Source organism: Lissotriton vulgaris, chromosome 2_1 (genome assembly GCF_964263255.1).
Source record: "Lissotriton vulgaris chromosome 2_1, aLisVul1.2, whole genome shotgun sequence".
Taxonomy (NCBI): Eukaryota; Metazoa; Chordata; class Amphibia; order Caudata; family Salamandridae; genus Lissotriton; species Lissotriton vulgaris.
The window spans coordinates 543643522-543662705 of NC_141687.1; the positions used below are offsets into that span (position 1 = coordinate 543643522).

The window sequence follows — 19184 nt, forward strand, 5'->3', positions numbered from 1 at the left end:
TGGATTCAAGCTACCCTGGCTGATGAGGGTTGATGCCCCGAAACAGGTCTCAGGATGCTTGTTTCTGGTTCAGCCAGGGAGGACGTAGCTTGGCAGTTCGGCTAGACTGGTCCCATGAGGAGCAGGTTTAACACTGATTTGCATATGGTTGGGTCCAAACTGGGGTGGCGTGGTGAGCAAAATAACGATGGATTAAACCCCACCGTAAGGGACCAATCACCTACAATACTTTAGGGGTCGAAACGTTGACATTTGTATTATTTGCCAGCTCGAACAACAGTGATCAATCACTGTGTGACTTTTATCAATAATGGCAATTTATATTTTGTAAAATACTTTCGAAATTGTGAGGCTTCATGTTCAGCCATATATAAGATATGTAATGAAACTTGTGATTTGCAGTATACTTTTGACACTTATCACCCTATTTTCACTCCAATCACAATACTCCCTGTATTACCCGACTATTCCCTTCTCCCCTGTTGGGGGGCACTACCTTTTGTAAATTGTTTGAAATAATTTTACTAATTGGAGTTTATTCAGTGTGATTAAATAACACTGAATGTTAAACATAATAAGTGTCCTTTTTCAGTTTTCTTTTGCTTTGAACTAATGTAATCTTTCTTGTTAATAACTGTTTATTGGGACCCTCTCATAATGTACTGTTCTTTACCCTGGTCCCAGTGACGTATCTTGGGTTACCCTTTCTGTAACTACTAAAGTGGTTAAGGCATAATACAGCTGCCATGGGGCTACAGAAAGCCCCCAACGACCTATCAGTGGCCCTACTATCCTTGAACCGCTTCAAGCCCGAATCTGCCTCGTCTCTGAAAAGATGGGTTCCATCAAAGGGCATGCCCATAAGCAATACGTGGACATCCCCCCCCCCCAAATACAAGCATTACTCAACCAAGCGCGATGTCCAACGCCACCAAAGAAGGAATGGCACATGCAAGGTGAGTCCAAACAGTATCGGATTGTGAACTTGGCTGCATCTCGCCAGTCAGCATTAGCTTGGGGAAGTATGGTCTGGGCCTCATCCTTGACCAAAGGCAGCACCCGCACAACCGTATTCCGGACAGTATGAGAATAACGGCCCAAAAAGGATGTGGTTAGCTTGAACCACAGTGCACAGCTGGGGGAAGAAAGAAATCCACTTTCTGAAGGTATCCAGCCTCTTGGATGTCTTATTCAGTGGTGTGGTAGGGGAATGCATCAGGATTGATTCAGGACATTGCAGCCTTGACCACCACGCTCTCAGGGTAGGGGCAGTGGGTGAGAAAGGCTGGGTACCAGGAGCAGGGCAATGGTGGTGAGAAATAGTCCTAAGTGGGGTATGGACCAGGCCCAAAGCTGAGCTTGGACCAGGCCCCAAGCAGGGCTTCAGTGAGGACTTAGATATAGTCTGTTTGACCACATCCAAATTTTCGTGCAATACAGAAGGCCGAATAAACTTTTCTTCATTAGTACATTTCTTTAGCACGCTAAGATCAGAGATTTTCTTTTTTTTAATAAACATTGAATAAAATGTACATAACCCTTCCAGCATGAACGACGCCAACTGCCAGCATGCAAGGGGTCTTGCTTAAAAATTTCCGACTCCAGTTTGACGGAAGGGAATATAATAAGGTAAAGAATCTTCAGCTAGTAGCCTCTATCAGATATATCATGAAAAGGAACTAAAAATCTACTTCAACTCTCTGCCATATTGTGTCAGGACAGTCAACAGAATGAGGCATAGGAACAGCAGTAATTAAATGTTTATTACTTAATTTGCACTATACACAGTTGTGTGCTACTTCCCCAACTTCTCTAGCCCAGGCCACACAAAAGTTAGGAATAATTTTCCATTTAGTGGCACTCGTCGCCAAGTTACTTTTATGAGCTGCTTCTAACATTCTTGAGCTTAGAACAGTAGGAGGAATAAATGTATCCCCAGTTACCAATAAGTTACCTTTGAAAGAAAGCTCATCAGAAACGTTGTAAATTCGTTCAAGGTCACAACCTAATAACCTTTCTTTAGGCCAACCTGACAAAACATTAATCACATACTTTAATATTTTATCTCATTTTATCTTATCGATCCATTAATTCAGGTCATAACAAATTACCCTATTTACAGACGTGGCAAATATGCATTCTTAAATTTTATTTCCAGAAAATTATTGCTGTGGGTCAAGTACTGGTAGAAGAGAGAAGTAATCTGCTCTAATGTTCTTACCTCCTACAATGTACTGTAACTTTAAAATTAAGTTCTAGTAATTTAGATGATAATCTTGCTAACCATTCAACCTTCTGGAAGCAAATCCAACAATAACCCCCTTTAGTCCAACAAGCTGAGAAAGTACCGCCCAATACTATAGGCACTGACATCCACGGTTACAAACTATTCACAACCTTCAACGTATGATTGCAGAGCAGGGGCTTAGGATATACTCTGTTTGATCAAATAAAAATGTTCTTTCCCTTACATAAGGACAAAAACTCTGTTCTTTAAAAAAATGTCCATCGCACTCTGTAAGATCAGAGATTCCTTTAATGAACTTTGAATAAAATGAACATAACCCCAGGAATGAATATAATTGGCCTCTTATCTTTGGGGCACAGAACTTTCACAATTGCATCAACCAAACCAGGTTTTGCTCCACCTTACAACACATTTCCTAAGTATTCAAATTCATTAACACAAAAATAGAATTTTTCCCCTCAGAGTAATCGCATGATCTTGCAACATGGTCAACACCTTGTTCAAAATATACTTGTGTTCCACTTCAGTTTCGGAGAAAACGAGAATATGGTTTTGAAAAACATCATTAGCACAACCCCTCAGAAACTAGGTTACAACTTTCTGCAATACAAGCTTTTGAGACTAAACCAAAAAGCATGTGGCAGAACTGGAAAGTAACATCCGGTGTAACAAAAGCTGTAAGGTTAAGTGAATCTTTATCCAGGTATACCTCATGGTAAGCTGATAACCGATCCAACTAGGAAAACCTTTTGCCAACAGTATGTACAAGTTAAACTAAAACACTGGATACCTTTGTTTGCAGAATCATTTTGCGACTGAACTCAGCGTGTAGTAAAATCAAGTGTGTCAATGTGTCTCCTTTTCTTCTTGTTCTTTATTCCATCCAGGTGCGAAACTAACATAGGATGTTTTTTGCCGTGAGGTCAGAGCAAGAGAATCAAAGGAGCTGGCAAAACAGTACTAGACGCCAGGAAACAGTTAAGTGGCAGGCGAAGATGAGGAGTTTGGACTGCCTTTAAATAAGACTGCTTTAGAAAGCTCATAAAGGTCACATTCTAATTGTTGTAACAAGGGACAGGTGCAGATGATTAACTTGAGGAGGCTGCATTCTAGAAGGTGCTTTAGAATGTCCACAAGAGTCCAGTTCTAACTGCTTATAGCAAGGAACATGTGCAGATGATTTTTTTGATGAGACTGTCTTCTAGAAGATGATTTAGAATGTTAAAAAACAAAGGTTACAATCTAATTGTATAAAGCAGGGTACAGGTGCAGGGGATTATTTTGATGAGGGCTGTCTTCCGGAAGGTTGACGTTGAGGTCATCTATGACGGTTACTTGATGCTTATTCTGGTGGATTTTCTGGATGTGTCCGTGGCGCCTGAAACATGTGCTTGCATATGTCCGGTAAAACATTTGTAAAAGCTATTAAGCCTTTTCAAACAAACCGGGGAACACCAACTGCATCTAGCTATTACTAACAGCATGCACTATGGTTAAAAGACAGGGTACAAGAAAAATATTCATTCATACTTGTTGGGAGGAATTATATGAGTCATGCTGGTATATTGTGATCGTCAAGAGAGGTGAGCCGAGGCAGGAATCCGGAGAATGGTCTTGGAAGAGATTCCTACCCTTTTCTCTCAAGCTATTGCTGTTGTGAGAGACGAAGTAAAGTTCACCATATGATGTGGACTGGACACAGCAGGCTTGCTGGGTAGAGCGATTTCATCATTGGTGGCCCTTTGGTGCCAAACCTGGCTTGGTTTTCAGGGGATGTTCAAGCCTTGCTTATGGGCCTGCTCTTTGATTGCTCTAGTTTTTGTGGAGAAAAGGGAGACTCCGTGCTGGAGCGCTTTAAGGATAGCAGAGCTAAGGTCTGGTCCTTGCCCTTCACTATGGTGCCTCGGCAACCACACTCAGCTTCTGCCCCTTTCGTGGCCACAGAAGGGTTTTTTAATTGCATCCATACCCTCCCAGCCACCAGGGCTCACAGGCTTATGTAGGAAGCTGGCGCTGTATGTACTATATCAAAATAAAGTATAGTGTGCACAGAATCCAGTAGAACCCCAAACTAGGCAGAGGTAAAAGTAGATAGCACCTTACTCTCTATTTGTGGTAGTGTGGGTGAGCATAAAGGCTTTATCAGAGGGTAGAGTAAAGCATCTGTTGTACACACTCAGGCAACAAATGATGTCACACACTCAATGATTGAAACTCAGACCAATTTGTTTGTATATAAATATTATTTAGTAATATTTATTTTCTAGAACCAAGCAAGCCTGGTACAGATAAGTGTAAAGGGTACATTTCAAGGCAGGTTGAACAATACAAGCAAGCTGAATGAAAATGAAGTTGTTACAGGTTTGTAAATACTTTCAATACAGTGGGAATTACTGTTAGATTACATATGATTACTTTATAGATTACTTTTTCTACTCAGTGTGATATGCTACTGGGACATTTCCAAGAAAATAGGTAAGTAAAGCAGTTTTAGATATTTTAAATTTTCAAGTTTTCATACAAAACCAACTCCACACAATTTTCACAAGAAAGCAGTCAATGCAATCCTATGGGAGAAAATTAGGTTATCGTTTCCTATGGGAGGAAATGAGGTTATCTGTTTCAAGGTAAGTACTTGGGTTTGGGAGTTGGTTTTTGGGGTTAGGGTCAACGATTTACTCAAAGCACACTCAGCTGCACTAGGGCGGCCTGGTGCAGAGTGCTGAGTCTCAATGTTATGCAATGGGGGATATGAGGCCTCCGGTTGGTGGCTGCTCACAAGCAGGCCACAAGGTTGTGGGAGTAAAGCTCCTGGGGTTAGGATCAGGGCAAAGGGGTATCCGAGTTAGCACCCAAAGTACACCCGCCGCGAAGGCGTTGTGTGTCCTGTTTTCAATGGGGATTCTCCGTTTGCAACAAAGACTGCAGGCTTGGGGACGAAGATCTTCTAGATGTGAACACCGGTTGGAGAGGTAAGATGGGATGCTGGGACACTGTCGGTTGGGCCACCGAAGGCTGTGGGATGTCGGGTGCAGCGGTCTCTATGCATCAGGTTTTCTTACCAGCTCCAGTCGGGGGGATCCTCCAGAAAGAGACTGCAGGCACAGATTAGAGATGCAAGGCAGGTCAGAGATCACCAGATCTCAGGTCAGGATCGCTAGGGAGACCTCCTCGTGGTGTTGGGCCACTCAAATTCTAGCCGTGGGTATCTTGTGCAGAGTGGTGCAGACTCAATGTTTTGGTTGGGACCAGAGTCTGTTGGTGAGCAAATCCGGTGCTCACGGGAGACAAAGTCTTTGTTTTGGAAGGCAGGTCCTTTGGGTGGGCTGCTGGCTGCAGAACACACCAGGATTTCGCTGGCGCAGGTTTGAGGTGTGGATAGGCCGGTAAGGCTGGGGCCAAGTCAGTGGGCGTCCTCCTCTTCTTAGTTCAGAACGACTACTCCAGTCCTTCTTTTCTTCTTCTGGTCGGTTCTGGTCTGATGAGGCAAGGTTAAGAGTTGCCCCTAAATATTAGGTTTAGGGGCATTACAGGGAAAGTAAAGGTTGGGACCAATGGGCCCCTACCTTGGGGTTGGTACAACCCCTATTACGCCACCCTCTAGTGGGAGGGGGGCATAGGCCTCTCTCTGGTTGGCTGGGTCCCCCCATCTGCAAGATGGCGGGGACTGAGAGTTGTGCTTCACTTCGCCTCCCACACCTGAGGGGTGGGGTCGGTAACCATGGCCACACCTCCCTTCCTTACTTGGTTTTTCCGCCTGCCCAAAGTGGGGGTCAGAACCGGTGGGGGCCAGTTGCTGGAAGCAGCAAATGGCTGGGGTAGCTCACAAAGGCGGCAAGCCTTTGGTGCTTCCCCTTCGTGGACCCTGCCTATCCTGGGGGAGGAGGTTTGGCACCTCGTCCCAGGATGTGCATTGTTTCAGACCCCAGAGAGCAGCAGTCTCTCAACCCAGGGGTCCAGAAACATGTCTGGTGGTGGCAGCTGGCAAGCAGCCTCTCAGCCAGGACACTAGTGTGAGTTCATTTTTTCAGGGGGCATCTTTAAGCTGCCTTCTGAGTGCATTTATCATTAAATCCCACACTGACATCAGTGCGGGTTTAATGTGCTGAGAAGTTTGATACCAAACTTCCCAGTTTTCAGTAAAGTAATTATAGTGCTGTGGGGTTTGTAATGACAAACTCTCTGCACCATATACTCTTAATGGCATTACTTCACTTACAATATCTAAGAATTTCCTAGGACACTGTTGGGGTACAGGGCTCATGCACCTGTACCCTCAACACTGGTATAGTGCACCCAGCTAGAGGGGTGGCCGACCTACGCCAGGGCAGTAGGTTGTAGGCACGGCACACAGGTGTGTGTGCCATGTTGACTCTTAACTTCGTTCTGCACCAAAACACGCAGCCTGCAATGGCAGTGTGTGTGTGTGTGTGTAAAGGTACAGGGCCTCTAAGGGTGGCACAATAGGTGCAGCAGCCATTACAGCCCTTCCCTGGCCACAGTGCCCTTGATACCTATGGTACCATTTACAAGGGACTGACCGGTGGCAAAAGAATGCCAATTGGATTTTGTCTTAATGCAGTTTAAGGGAAAGAACATAGGCCCTGGGTACCTGTTTGGCAGGAACCAAGGGAACACTCAGTCAAAGTAAATCAGCAATTTGGCAAAAAGTGGGGTCAACCATGCACAAATTAGGCACTTTCTTACAGCTTCCCATCCTATTCGTGGTACAGGACATGGGTCTGCCATAGATCAAGTGTGACATGTAGCCAGAGATTGGACATTGCACCACCCCCCGGACAGGCGCTGCCTTCAAACCTTTTACTTTGCCATCCTGGGCATCCGGTGGTGGGGTAGAATACGCCATTACCTTCACAATGAAAGTCCAAAGAAACTGCTCCCTCCCACTTCTGACCACCCCTCCACCTTTGCCACCCACTTATGACCAATTGACTGAGGACTACCTCTTCTTGCTCTGTCAAGTAGTGTTTACTCTCTTGGTCAAGGGAGCCTTTGGGAGGGTGCATGCATCAGAAGTAGGTTGTGGTTTCTATACCCGCTACTTTCTGGCACCCAAAAAGGACAAAAGACATTCTTCCCATATTAGACCTGTGCCTTCTCAATCTCGTCCAGAAAAAGGAGAAATTCAAAATGCTCATGCTCGCTCAAGTACTGTCTGCCTTGGACACAGGAGACTGGATGGAAGCGTTGGACTTGAGGGACGCATATTTCCACATCCCTGTCCTGCCTGCCTGCAGACCTGAAGTTTAAGTGGGCTAAGGGAACTTTAAGTTTGCCGTAACCCTTCAGTCTTACCAGCACCCCTCATGTGTTCACCAAGGCAATGGCAGTGGTTGCAGCTCTTCTGTGGAAGTCAGGGGGGTTCCAGTCTTCCCCTGCCTCAACAATTGGCTCTTGAACAATGGCTCACTGGGATTCACTATCAAAGTGCCGAAGTCACACCTGGCTCCTCAGACTCTCACCTCCATCCGAGCTGTTCTGGGCAGAGTGCAGTTTAAGGTCTATCCTCTCATGTGGCGAGTCCAGGAATCTCTATTATACCGAAGTTTCAGTCTCAATCCTGGATTTTGGTGAGAATCAACCTGTGGCTGTTGGGCCTCATGGCTCCCTGCATTCTGCTTGTAACACATGCCCATTGGCATTTGGGGGTCTGTAGTGGAACCGGACGTTCTAGTAAGCACAGCATCAGGGGAATCTCCATGACATGGTCCAGATCTCAGAGGGACCGGCAAAAAAAAAAAAAAGACCTGCAGTTGTGGCTCACTGCAATTGGGACCCTTTCTCTTTCCCAACCAGAGTTGGCTGTAGTAACACTTGTCTCTCCTGAGATGGGGCAGCCATCTGGGAGAGGTAGAGATCAGAGGACTCTTGTCCCCATCTGAGTCCAGCATTTATATCAACCTTTCTTCCTTTGATCAAGGGAAGACTGGTACAAGTGTTCAAGAACAATACCAGTGCCATGTGATACTGCAAAAAACCAAGGTGGGATATGGCCGTGGAACCTTTGTCAAGAGGCTCTACATCTCTGGACATGGCTGGTACCTCAAGGCATTTCCCTGGTGGTTCAACACGCTCTCTAAATGCCAGGGCAGACGAACTTAGCAGATGGTGCACAGAGTGGATCACAAATGGCGTCTCCATCTGGAGGTAGTACAAGGTCTCTTTCAAAAGTGGTGAGAGCCCAGAGGCTAGATCGGTTCATCAATGACAAGAATGCACAATGTCTACAATTTTTAGTTTTGGAGTTTCCAAGGCAGGTATCCCCTGGAGAAGCTTTTTGTCCTGAGTGGAGCTTCAGCTTCCTGTACGCCTTTCTGCCAATACCACTCCTGCCCACAGTGTTCAAGGAAATCAGGAACCAATCAGCCCACGTCATTCTTGTGTCTCTGGATTGAGCACAGAGAGGCCGATATACAGAGCTGTTGAGCATGAGCATCAATACCTCGATGAGCCGTTTGCCCAGGCTTTGCGAGCAGACGAAAATATACCATCATTCAAGTTTAAGGAGTGGGAGAGGCGGACGGCATTATATGCCGATGATATCTTAATCTTTACCTCGGATCCGGTGTTGTCCTTCCCTGCCGTGATTCAGAAGGCCGTAGAGTTCGGCAAGATCTCGGGCTACAATATCAATTCAAGTAAGACCGAGGTCATGGTGTGGAATATTCCGGACCCACGGTTAGGCATAAACATAACCACCTCTATGCGCTATCTCGGGATCCGAATCACCCAAGACATCGGAACCATTGCCCAAACTAACTTAGATCAAGTCTCCAGGGAATGTAAGGGCCTATTGAAATCTTGGACTCATTTGCCACTTTCTATAATGGGTAGGGTCAACTTAATAAAAATGTCTATCCTTCCCAAGTTTATATTTATTTTTGGTGCCATTCCTTTGGGGTTTGATGTGAAGATGTTGGACAGATGTCAGCGAGAGCTTAACTCCTTTATTTGGAATTATAAGTCGACTAGAATCGCGTGGAAGAAGTTGAGGAGGAGAAGGGAGAAGGGGGGTCTCGCCCTACCGGATTTGGTGTATTACGCATGGGGCTTTCAGTTGTCCTACTCCAGGATGTTATTAAAAACACCATCGAGTCTTCTGGAGGTGACAATGTATAAAGCCATGTTAACCGGAGCAAATCTACCAGCTGACGGATTTCTATATAAATTTGGGAGCCAGAAATATTTTAAGAAAATAAGACTGAAAATCATACAGTCATGGGCTAAGGGCTGGCTAGCCATTAGAAGAAGACTGGGGCTGTCTTACTACTCCAATTTCGCTCCCATATGGGACTCCCCGGGTTTACCGGAGTGTCTTAGAGACAGTTTATCTTCTCCACTAGAGGAAGCTAGAATTGCTAGATGGGGAGAGCTATTGGTGGACGGATCGATACTTCCTTGGGATGAATTACATGAGCGTATAGGTCCAGCATTTTCTAGATTTAAATTCATCCAGCTGGAAAGCTGGGGGAGAGCCCAGCGGTGCAAAGATGTATTATTTAGGAAATCAAGCTCCCTGGAGCAGCTGCTACTAGAAAGACCTAGGGGTGGTAAGGAGGTGGCCTTCTGGTATTGGCAGCTTCTGGAGGAAACTGATGGGGATTTCACCCTTCCAGATGAATTGTGGGGAGAGACAATGGGCTTTCAATGTGAGGAGATATGGTTAAGATCTTTTGCGCTCCTCTATAAAGTGGTGAAGCCATCATGGCTGAGGCGCAACCATCTGTTCACAGCACATCGGGCTTATATAACACCGCTGAGACTTTCCAAATTTCTCCCAGACAAGAAGTGTAATAAATGTAATCTACCAGAAGCTTCAGATATTCACATGTTCATGGAATGCCCCAACATCGGTCAGTTTTGGGAGGAAGTGGAGTCTACCTTAAATTCCATTTTGAATACATCATTAGTAATTTCATTGCCACTTATCTTTGGATTAGAGGACAGTATTTCTGGTAAAGCAAGATCTTTTCTGTTTTATGCCATTTTGTTGGCTAGAAGGCAGATTTGCATACGGTGGGTGGAAAAAACTGCTCCAATATATTCGGACTGGCTCACGTCTTTATATGAAACATCTAAGGTGGACATGGCTAGAGCTTGTAATAACCGTAATCTGGCCTTTTGGGATCTGTTGATACAGTGGAGATAGTGTTCCGGGGTTTTTTTTTTTTTCCCCGGGTCCTATGATTATGCCACCAACACTCCTTGGACCGGGTCTGGCCTCGATACGTTTTTTTTGGTCCTTCAGGTTGAGACATACCTAGATGGAGTCAGCGTAAGAACTTAAAATCCCCTTCTTCTTGGGACTTCTCTGCCACCAGTAAAATATCTCGGAGTCCAGTTCCAGAGATGGGTATCACATTCTTGGTTCCCTCTCTTGGTCGGGGACACGCAAGGTGGTTGGCATTTCCTAAGTAGGGGGTAAGGCAAATGAGGAAAAAAAATAAAAATAAAAAAATAAATAAATAAAAAATAAAAAATACCTCGATCAGGCTGTATCTTAAAGAGGATCTTCTGTCGCAGCAACAGGGGAACCGAACCTAAGCACCCTTCATCTTTATGCGTGGAGATTGAGCGGTGACAGTTCCTTCCGAAGTCTGTGATGTTATTCTGGCAGCCAAAAGTCCCTCCACCAAGTTGGTATATGCCTGCGGCTAGGATAAATTTGTGGCATGGCGTGCTTCTAGGAACATCAATCCCCTTTCTGCATCCCTTTCTCAGGTTCTTCCGTTTGGTTTGTCTTTGGCCCAGCAGGGATCTGCTCTTGGAACTGTTAAAGGCTATTTATTGGCCATTTCAGAATTTTTCGGTTACCGGATCAACCTTCTTTGTTCAAGTCACCTCTTGTGGCTAGTTCCTCAAACGTTTACAACATATGTTTCCTACCCCAAGGCCATTCATCATGCCCCTGTGGGAGCTGAACCTCAGCCTGACCTTTTCAATATCCATGGTCTTTTAGCCACTGCACAAATTCCCTTTCTGGTTATTACCCAACAAAACTACTCTCCTAATGGCCATTATATCGGCCACCAGAGTCAACTAATTGCAGGCTTTCTCTGTAGACACTCCCTACACCACCTTCTATCCTGACAAGCTGGTACTCCGGACATGAACCTCCTTCCTGCCAAACCTGGGACACCTTACCATGTAGGCTAGAGCATCACACTGCCTACCTTTTTTGCTCCACCTCACCCTTCACAAGAAGAGTGGAGACTCCACCACCAAAACACAACAAGCATTTGCAATGCAATAGGTCTCGCATTAGGAAACTTAGTGGTATTGGTATTGTAAATGACACATTTTTTATTTATGTGTAGGTTTTGAAAATAACTAAATTAATAGCTTTGTCATTTACAATGCCAATAGTTTTAACTTTCGCAAATGTGACACCTATAGCATTTGTAATGCAATATGTGTTTATTTTTTTTAATAATTAATACTTAAATAAAATGTATTATAATTTATAATGGCAATAGCTTAAACTTTTGTAAATAACTTTTGGGAAGATTATGGTCAGTGTATTTTATTGTGATGAAAATCCAAGGACAGAAGTGAAATATTAACATCTTTTTATGACATTTGTATTAAAGCTTGAAACATTGAGAGAACATATTAGAACCAGTTGTTGTTGAATGGTTGCACAGAGTGATGCTGTGGCCTTCAGTGGTGCTGAGTGATGCTGTGGCCTTCAGTGGTGCAGAGTGATGCTGTGGCCTTCAGTGGTGCAGAGTGATGCTGTGGCCTTCAGTGGTGCAGAGTGGTGCTGTGGCCTTCAGTGGTGCAGAGTGGTGCTGTGGCCTTCAGTGGTGCAGAGTGGTGCTGTGGCCTTCAGTGGTGCAGAGTGGTGCTGTGGCCTTCAGTGGTGCAGAGTGGTGCTGTGGCCTTCAGTGGTGCAGAGTGGTGCTGTGGCCTTCAGTGGTGCAGAGTGGTGCTGTGGCCTTCAGTGGTGCAGAGTGGTGCTGTGGCCTTCAGTGGTGCAGAGTGATGCTGAGTGGTGCTGTGGCCTTCAGTGGTGCAGAGTGATGCTGAGTGGTGCTGTGGCCTTCAGTGGTGCTGAGTGGTGCTGTGGCCTTCAGTGGTGCTGAGTGATGCTGAGTGGTGCTGTGGCCTTCAGTGGTGCTGAGTGATGCTGAGTGGTGCTGTGGCCTTCAGTGGTGCTGTGGTGCTGAGGCCTTCAGTGGTGCTGAGTGATGCTGAGTGGTGCTGTGGCCTTCAGTGGTGCTGAGTGATGCTGAGTGGTGCTGTGGCCTTCAGTGGTGCTGAGTGATGCTGTGGCCTTCAGCGGTGCTGAGTGATGCTGTGGCCTTCAGTGGTGCTGTGGTGCTGAGGCCTTCAGTGGTGCTGAGTGATGCTGAGTGGTGCTGTGGCCTTCAGTGGTGCTGTGGTGCTGAGGCCTTCAGTGGTGCTGAGTGATGCAGAGTGATGCTGTGGCCTTCAGTGGTGCTGAGTGATGCTGAGTGATGCTGTGGCCTTCAGTGGTGCTGAGTGATGCTGAGTGGTGCTGTGGCCTTCAGTGGTGCTGAGTGATGCTGAGTGGTGCTGTGGCCTTCAGTGGTGCTGAGTGATGCTGTGGCCTTCAGTGGTGCAGAGTGATGCTGAGTGGTGCTGTGGCCTTCAGTGGTGCTGAGTGATGCTGTGGCCTTCAGTGGTGCAGAGTGATGCTGAGTGGTGCTGTGGCCTTCAGTGGTGCTGAGTGATGCTGAGTGGTGCTGTGGCCTTCAGTGGTGCTGAGTGATGCTGAGTGGTGCTGTGGCCTTCAGTGGTGCTGAGTGATGCTGAGTGGTGCTGTGGCCTTCAGTGGTGCTGAGTGATGCTGAGTGGTGCTGTGGCCTTCAGTGGTGCTGAGTGATGCTGAGTGGTGCTGTGGCCTTCAGTGGTGCTGAGTGATGCTGAGTGGTGCTGTGGCCTTCAGTGGTGCTGTGGTGCTGAGGCCTTCAGTGGTGCTGAGTGATGCTGAGTGGTGCTGTGGCCTTCAGTGGTGCTGTGGTGCTGAGGCCTTCAGTGGTGCTGAGTGATGCTGAGTGGTGCTGTGGCCTTCAGTGGTGCTGAGTGATGCTGAGTGGTGCTGTGGCCTTCAGTGGTGCTGAGTGATGCTGTGGCCTTCAGCGGTGCTGAGTGATGCTGTGGCCTTCAGCGGTGCTGAGTGATGCTGTGGCCTTCAGTGGTGCTGAGGCCTTCAGTGGTGCTGAGTGATGCTGAGTGGTGCTGTGGCCTTCAGTGGTGCTGTGGTGCTGAGGCTTTCAGTGGTGCTGAGTGATGCAGAGTGATGCTGTGGCCTTCAGTGGTGCTGAGTGATGCTGAGTGATGCTGTGGCCTTCAGTGGTGCTGAGTGATGCTGAGTGGTGCTGTGGCCTTCAGTGGTGCTGAGTGATGCTGAGTGGTGCTGTGGCCTTCAGTGGTGCTGAGTGATGCTGTGGCCTTCAGCGGTGCTGAGTGATGCTGTGGCCTTCAGTGGTGCTGAGTGATGCTGTGGTGCTGAGTGATGCTGTGGTGCTGAGTGATGCTGTGGTGCTGAGTGATGCTGTGGTGCTGAGTGATGCTGTGGTGCTGAGTGATGCTGTGGTGCTGAGTGATGCTGTGGTGCTGAGTGATGCTGTGGTGCTGAGTGATGCTGTGGTGCTGAGTGATGCTGTGGTGCTGAGTGATGCTGTGGTGCTGAGTGATGCTGTGGTGCTGAGTGATGCTGTGGTGCTGAGTGATGCTGTGGTGCTGAGTGATTCTGAGTGCTGAGTGATTCTGAGTGCTGAGTGATGCTGTGGCGCTGAGTGATGCTGTGGCGCTGAGTGATGCTGTGGCGCTGAGTGATGCTGTGGCGCTGAGTGATGCTGTGGCATTGAGTGATGCTGTGGTGATGAGTGGTGCTGTGGCACTCAGTGGTGCTGTGGCACTCAGTGGTGCTGTGGCACTCAGTGGTGCTGTGGCACTCAGTGGTGCTGTGGCACTCAGTGGTGCTGTGGCACTCAGTGGTGCTGTGGCATTCAGTGGTGCTGTGGCATTCAGTGGTGCTGTGGCATTCAGTGGCGCTGAGTGATGCTGTGGCATTGAGTGATGCTGTGGCATTGAGTGATGCTGTGGCATTGAGTGATGCTGTGGTGATGAGTGGTGCTATGGCATTCGGTGGCGCTGAGTGATGCTGTGGCATTGAGTGATGCTGTGGCATTGAGTGATGCTGTGGCATTGAGTGGTGCTGTGGCATTGAGTGGTGCTGTGGCATTGAGGGGTTGTGTTGGAGGGTGGAATTGGAGGGTGGAATTGGAGTGTGGAGTTGGATGGTGGAGGGGGGATTTGGAGGGTGGATTTGGATGTAAGATTTTGATTTGGATGGTGTAGTTTGATGGTGTAGTTTGATGGTGTAGTTGGATGGTGGAGTTGAAAACAGCAGCATGTCTTATTAACAAGACTGAGAGACAGCGGAAGATTAATGAGAGGGCTGTGAAGAGGGAGAGAGAGAGAAAGGGCGAGTGAGAGAAAAATCAGAGGTAAATTAAGCGCACTCGATTAAGAAGCAGCAGGCCAAGGGAAGAGAAGTGGGCATTAATGAGAGGCCATGGGCTTGAAGGAAGAGGATATGGGGGGGGGAGGAGGTAAACATAAGCGAGTGTGTGAGGGAGAGTAAATGAGAGGAGGGAAGAAGAGAAGGTGAGAGAAAGAGAGAGGGGGGGGGGGGAGTGATAGGGATGAAAGCGCTAGCGGCAAAAGGTGACCTGCAGAGCGCGTGATTGACTGTATGTGACACAAATGGTGGTGTGCGAGGCTTCCTTTCAAGTCGGGTGGGGGGTCTGGGGAGCAGGGGAGTGAGCGAGGGGGAGGAAAGGAGCATGGTGGTGTGCGAGGCGGATGGGGGTGGGGCGGCGGAGCAGGGGAGTGAGCGAGTGGGAGGGAAGGAGCATGGTGGTGTTTGAGGCGGATGTCTAGTTGGGGTGATGGTGTGTAAATAAACGTGGGGAATTGAAATCTTGTCAAGGTCAAACAGAGCAGCTCAAGCATTTAAAGATGGTTGCTGCAAACCTGACTGAAGGGTGGTTGCTGTCTGTGTGGTGGTCGAAGGACAGGCTTGTTGTGTGCTGCTCTTTCCTGGTTGCTGGTGCACTGAACAGCATTGATGCAGCAGCTTCATGTTAAATACATTAATCACTGCATTGTTTTTTTTCAGTCTTGTTCAAAAAAACATTTTAAAAAACAGAGCCCTGTGTGTTTTTTCTTTGGTGCAGTTCCTATGTGATGTATCATATAGATGCATGCGTCTTATTCTATAAAAAGATGAGTGATTTGTTTACTAAATGAAGTGACACTTCGTATCTCTTTTATTAGCTTTCCGTGACATCATTTTGCTATCACGAACTTCAAATATGAACTTTGCTTTTGTTGAGAAATAAAATATTACACGATTCACATTTCTTCTTGCAAATGCAATTTTACGTAAATGCTGTGTGCAGTCCTCATTAAAACATGAGCAGCAGGACTGCTCCAACTTCGTGGGAAGTTTGACAACATATAGCAAATACAAGATAAAACGCGGAAGTGGGCGCGTGAAAAGCTCCCTGCATTGCTGTGGGGTGGGGGGGGAGGGGTGGGCAGGGGCCTTTGATGTCTGGTGCTGTGAGAGACAGCATATGGGGTGTGAGTGAGGCCAAGCGCGCGCCTGGCGAAGCGTCACGCCTCAGTAGACAACATGCATTGGGAGGAATCCGGCTTGGAATCCTCTTGGTCAAAGAGTTTGTTTCAACGATAATAGTTCAGAGCTGTAAATAGCTCGACCTAAAAACAAGACCTATTGCATTGCAAATGCTTGTATTATGTCCTCACCGGATTTTACACACTTTGGCTTGTGCCACTGTGGTTTCAGAAGAGAGGCCAGGACTTGAATGGGAATGAAGCATTAGATAGCTAGCTCACTTCAGGACAGGAATGTGGAGACCCCGTGTTAGGGCAGTGTGCGCTGCCGCAGCCCATGTTGTACCAATACGTGTAAGGGCTGCTGTCTGTCAGCGCTGCTAATCCCATTGATTGCACGAGACGCGTTTGTGTGTATTGTTTGTGATTTATAAGGACTCTCAATCAAAGATTAACTGGGGGAGAGAGGAGGGAAACAAACACTGCTTAGCTTTAAAAGGAACACATTGCCTCTGCTATTCACAGGCCCAGTAGATGGCTTGCAAGCCTTTTGAATTAAATACATTTTAAGCACTTATTATCTGAGAAAAATTCACAGGTACTCAGGGCGACAGTGAGCTGCAGAATTCTCCGGAATATGCCAAAGCCGCTCATATGGTGCAAAGACGCAGTCTTTTCATCATGCTTGCGTCATAAAAGAAAAAAACACATTTCTTAGATCATATTTACAGTGCTTTTTCCACTTTAAAGCAACTTCAGTGAGCCCGCGTGCGAGAACACATGAAAACACACTTATAACACAAACAGGACTATAAAAGAATGAACATAGGGAACCATGTTTAGGAGTGGGGTCTAGTTATAGGCAGCGCCACTGGAATTAAGCAGCAGGAGAGGACCAAATTAAGCAGCCGTGCTGACTAAATTATTCGGCAAAAAGAAGCAAATTAGGTGGCATAATACAGCACATTTTGTGATAGAAGGACTTCAAAATGTCATTTTCACTCATTTTAACACTGTTTTAGCAAAGATCTCATCTTACTACCAATAAGCTACTGAAAGATGACCAGTCAACCTTTGTGAAGGGCTTTCCAATGCATGGCAACATGGATTGCTGTTTTAAAAAAAAAAAATAAGGACTTTTGAGTTAAAAACAATTTTTACCCCCAAATCTGTAAATTATGGAGCAGCTTATGGATTGTATTGCCCATGCGGCAAATTCATAATTATGTGGAAAAGGCTGAAAAAAATCACATAATTTCAGTGGCCCTTATAGGAAGGTTTTCTGATCCTGGTTAGTTGGATGGGCAGTAGAGCTAGGACTTTTTCATGGGAAATTCAACAAACAGCACAGGACCCTCAGTGGGTACAAACACTAGCCTGTCGGGTGTGCCCTCCTGTGGCACTAAGGTGGTGGCGGCCCTACTATGGGGGCTCCATGCGTGGGCCGCAGGCAGTTCACTTAAGGGCTAAAGACGCGTTAGCATCCGCGCACACAGAGAGCGACTTAGATTGTGTGTTAATGATGGAAAGCCCTAAAACTTTGTTTATTCCTATTTCTTTGTATTCCACCTGGCTCGGTACCTCGTGATTTGTGTGTTTCCAGTACCAGGAGGTGTTCTGGTGTCAGATCTGGTGAGAGTTTGGCTGCATACTCTCTGGTCCCTCTGGACGCACAGAGTGCAGCGTTGTGAAAACGGGTCACTTCCACGGAAAACAAGATAACTACATGTTGCGATATTGCGCTAAGTAACTTGAGGTTCCTTACTTTTAGACTTGGGAAAAACAGGTGTGAGTCATTCTCTCCAGGAACGAGCTGCTAAGGAAGGAGGAGGGGTCTGGGAACAGGTAGAACAGGATGAAGGGAGGGTGGTCGCTGAAAGCAGAGGCACCCGAGAAAAAGCTGAGGGAAAGTAGACAGCATATGTTCCACACAGAGAACAGGCAAGAGTGGAATTAAAATAGGTGAAACACTACGGGAGAGAAGGGCTAGAGAGGCGGAGAAGTTAACAATTCTGAAATAGAGAGACTGAAAGAATCAAGGGAAAGGAGAGGAGACTGAAAGAATCAAGGGAAAGGAGAGGAGAAATATAGAAAAGAAAGTGATAAGAAGGAAAAGATGAAAAGAAGAGCGTGAGGTAAACACAAGTGCCTAAAAAACGGAACGGGACCCAAAAGACGAAGTAAAAAGAAGACTCGGGAAAAAAAAGGGACCGAAGAGAAGCTAGAAGGGCTAGAAAGAAACGAGAAAGAGAAGCTGAAAAAAGAGACAGAGAGAACTTAAGACTGACATCGGAAACACAGAGAGGGAAATGGTGATGTAAGAAAGGTAAACATATTCATTGCAGGCAACCAAGTATAGCCCTGAGACGCTTGCAACGCCGGCATTCTACAACTGTAGCCTGAGGATGCGCATAAAGAGTCAGTGCAGGTATGTGGCACCACCTTACCTTTAGTAAGTGTATCCCAATTCTTTCCAAGACCTCAGCCCCTAAAACAGATCGCTTCTAGAACATGCGATCGCTCTGATCTTGCCTGCTTAGCAAAGCCAAAATTAAGCATCACTTATCAAAGTCCCCACCCCCCCCATGAGGCTCACTACAGCAAAACGGGAATTGCCGATTGTAGGGAAAACAACATTTAAGTTAATATCAATACACACTCTTACCTGCTTGCTATATGCAATCTTGCTGTGCAGAAAATTAAAACAGGGAGTGTATTATTCCTTTATCTTTATAGCTCCCAGACCGGAAGTTGTAAGGAAGCCATATTGGTATTTTTTGGTATTGTTTAAACAGGTAATCTATGTCTGCATATGGAGAGCGGCGTCTCGCTCAGTGTGGACTAGGAAGAGGAAGACGGACTAGAAGGAAGTGCCTAGTAGCTGCTGGCTGCACTCAGATTCAAACTAAACGCCTCACAAAGTGTGTAAGATTGAACTTTTTACTAGAACTGTCCGACTAACCCTGCACAATGCCTCGGGAAAAAATACTACTGAATGAACTAGTCACAGAAAGATTTAAATCTTTAAATCTACCTGGATCACAGCAGATGATGTTAATTAATGCTTCACATTTAGTGCTTGTAAATTTAGAGGGCTGGGAAATGGCTGTTAACCGTGCGGTAGTGCTGAAAACAAAAGCGGTACAAAAGGGGGTGGTGATGGACGGAGCATCTGAACCAATCAAACACTCACACCCAGTCAACAAATCTGGGTTTAATCCATCACTGTGAAATAAAGCGAGCCACAATAAAGAAAACCTAAGATGGTGTCAAGGGAGGCTTGTGTCAGATTCTGCGAGAA

General features: G+C 46.4%; 1 protein-coding gene across 1 annotated transcript in view; it reads right to left on the reverse strand.

Annotated features, from left to right (window-relative positions):
* The window catches only part of PTTG1IP (PTTG1 interacting protein), a 273566-nt gene that overhangs the window by 62646 nt on the left and 191736 nt on the right, over positions 1–19184 (reverse strand). The window lies entirely within an intron of this gene.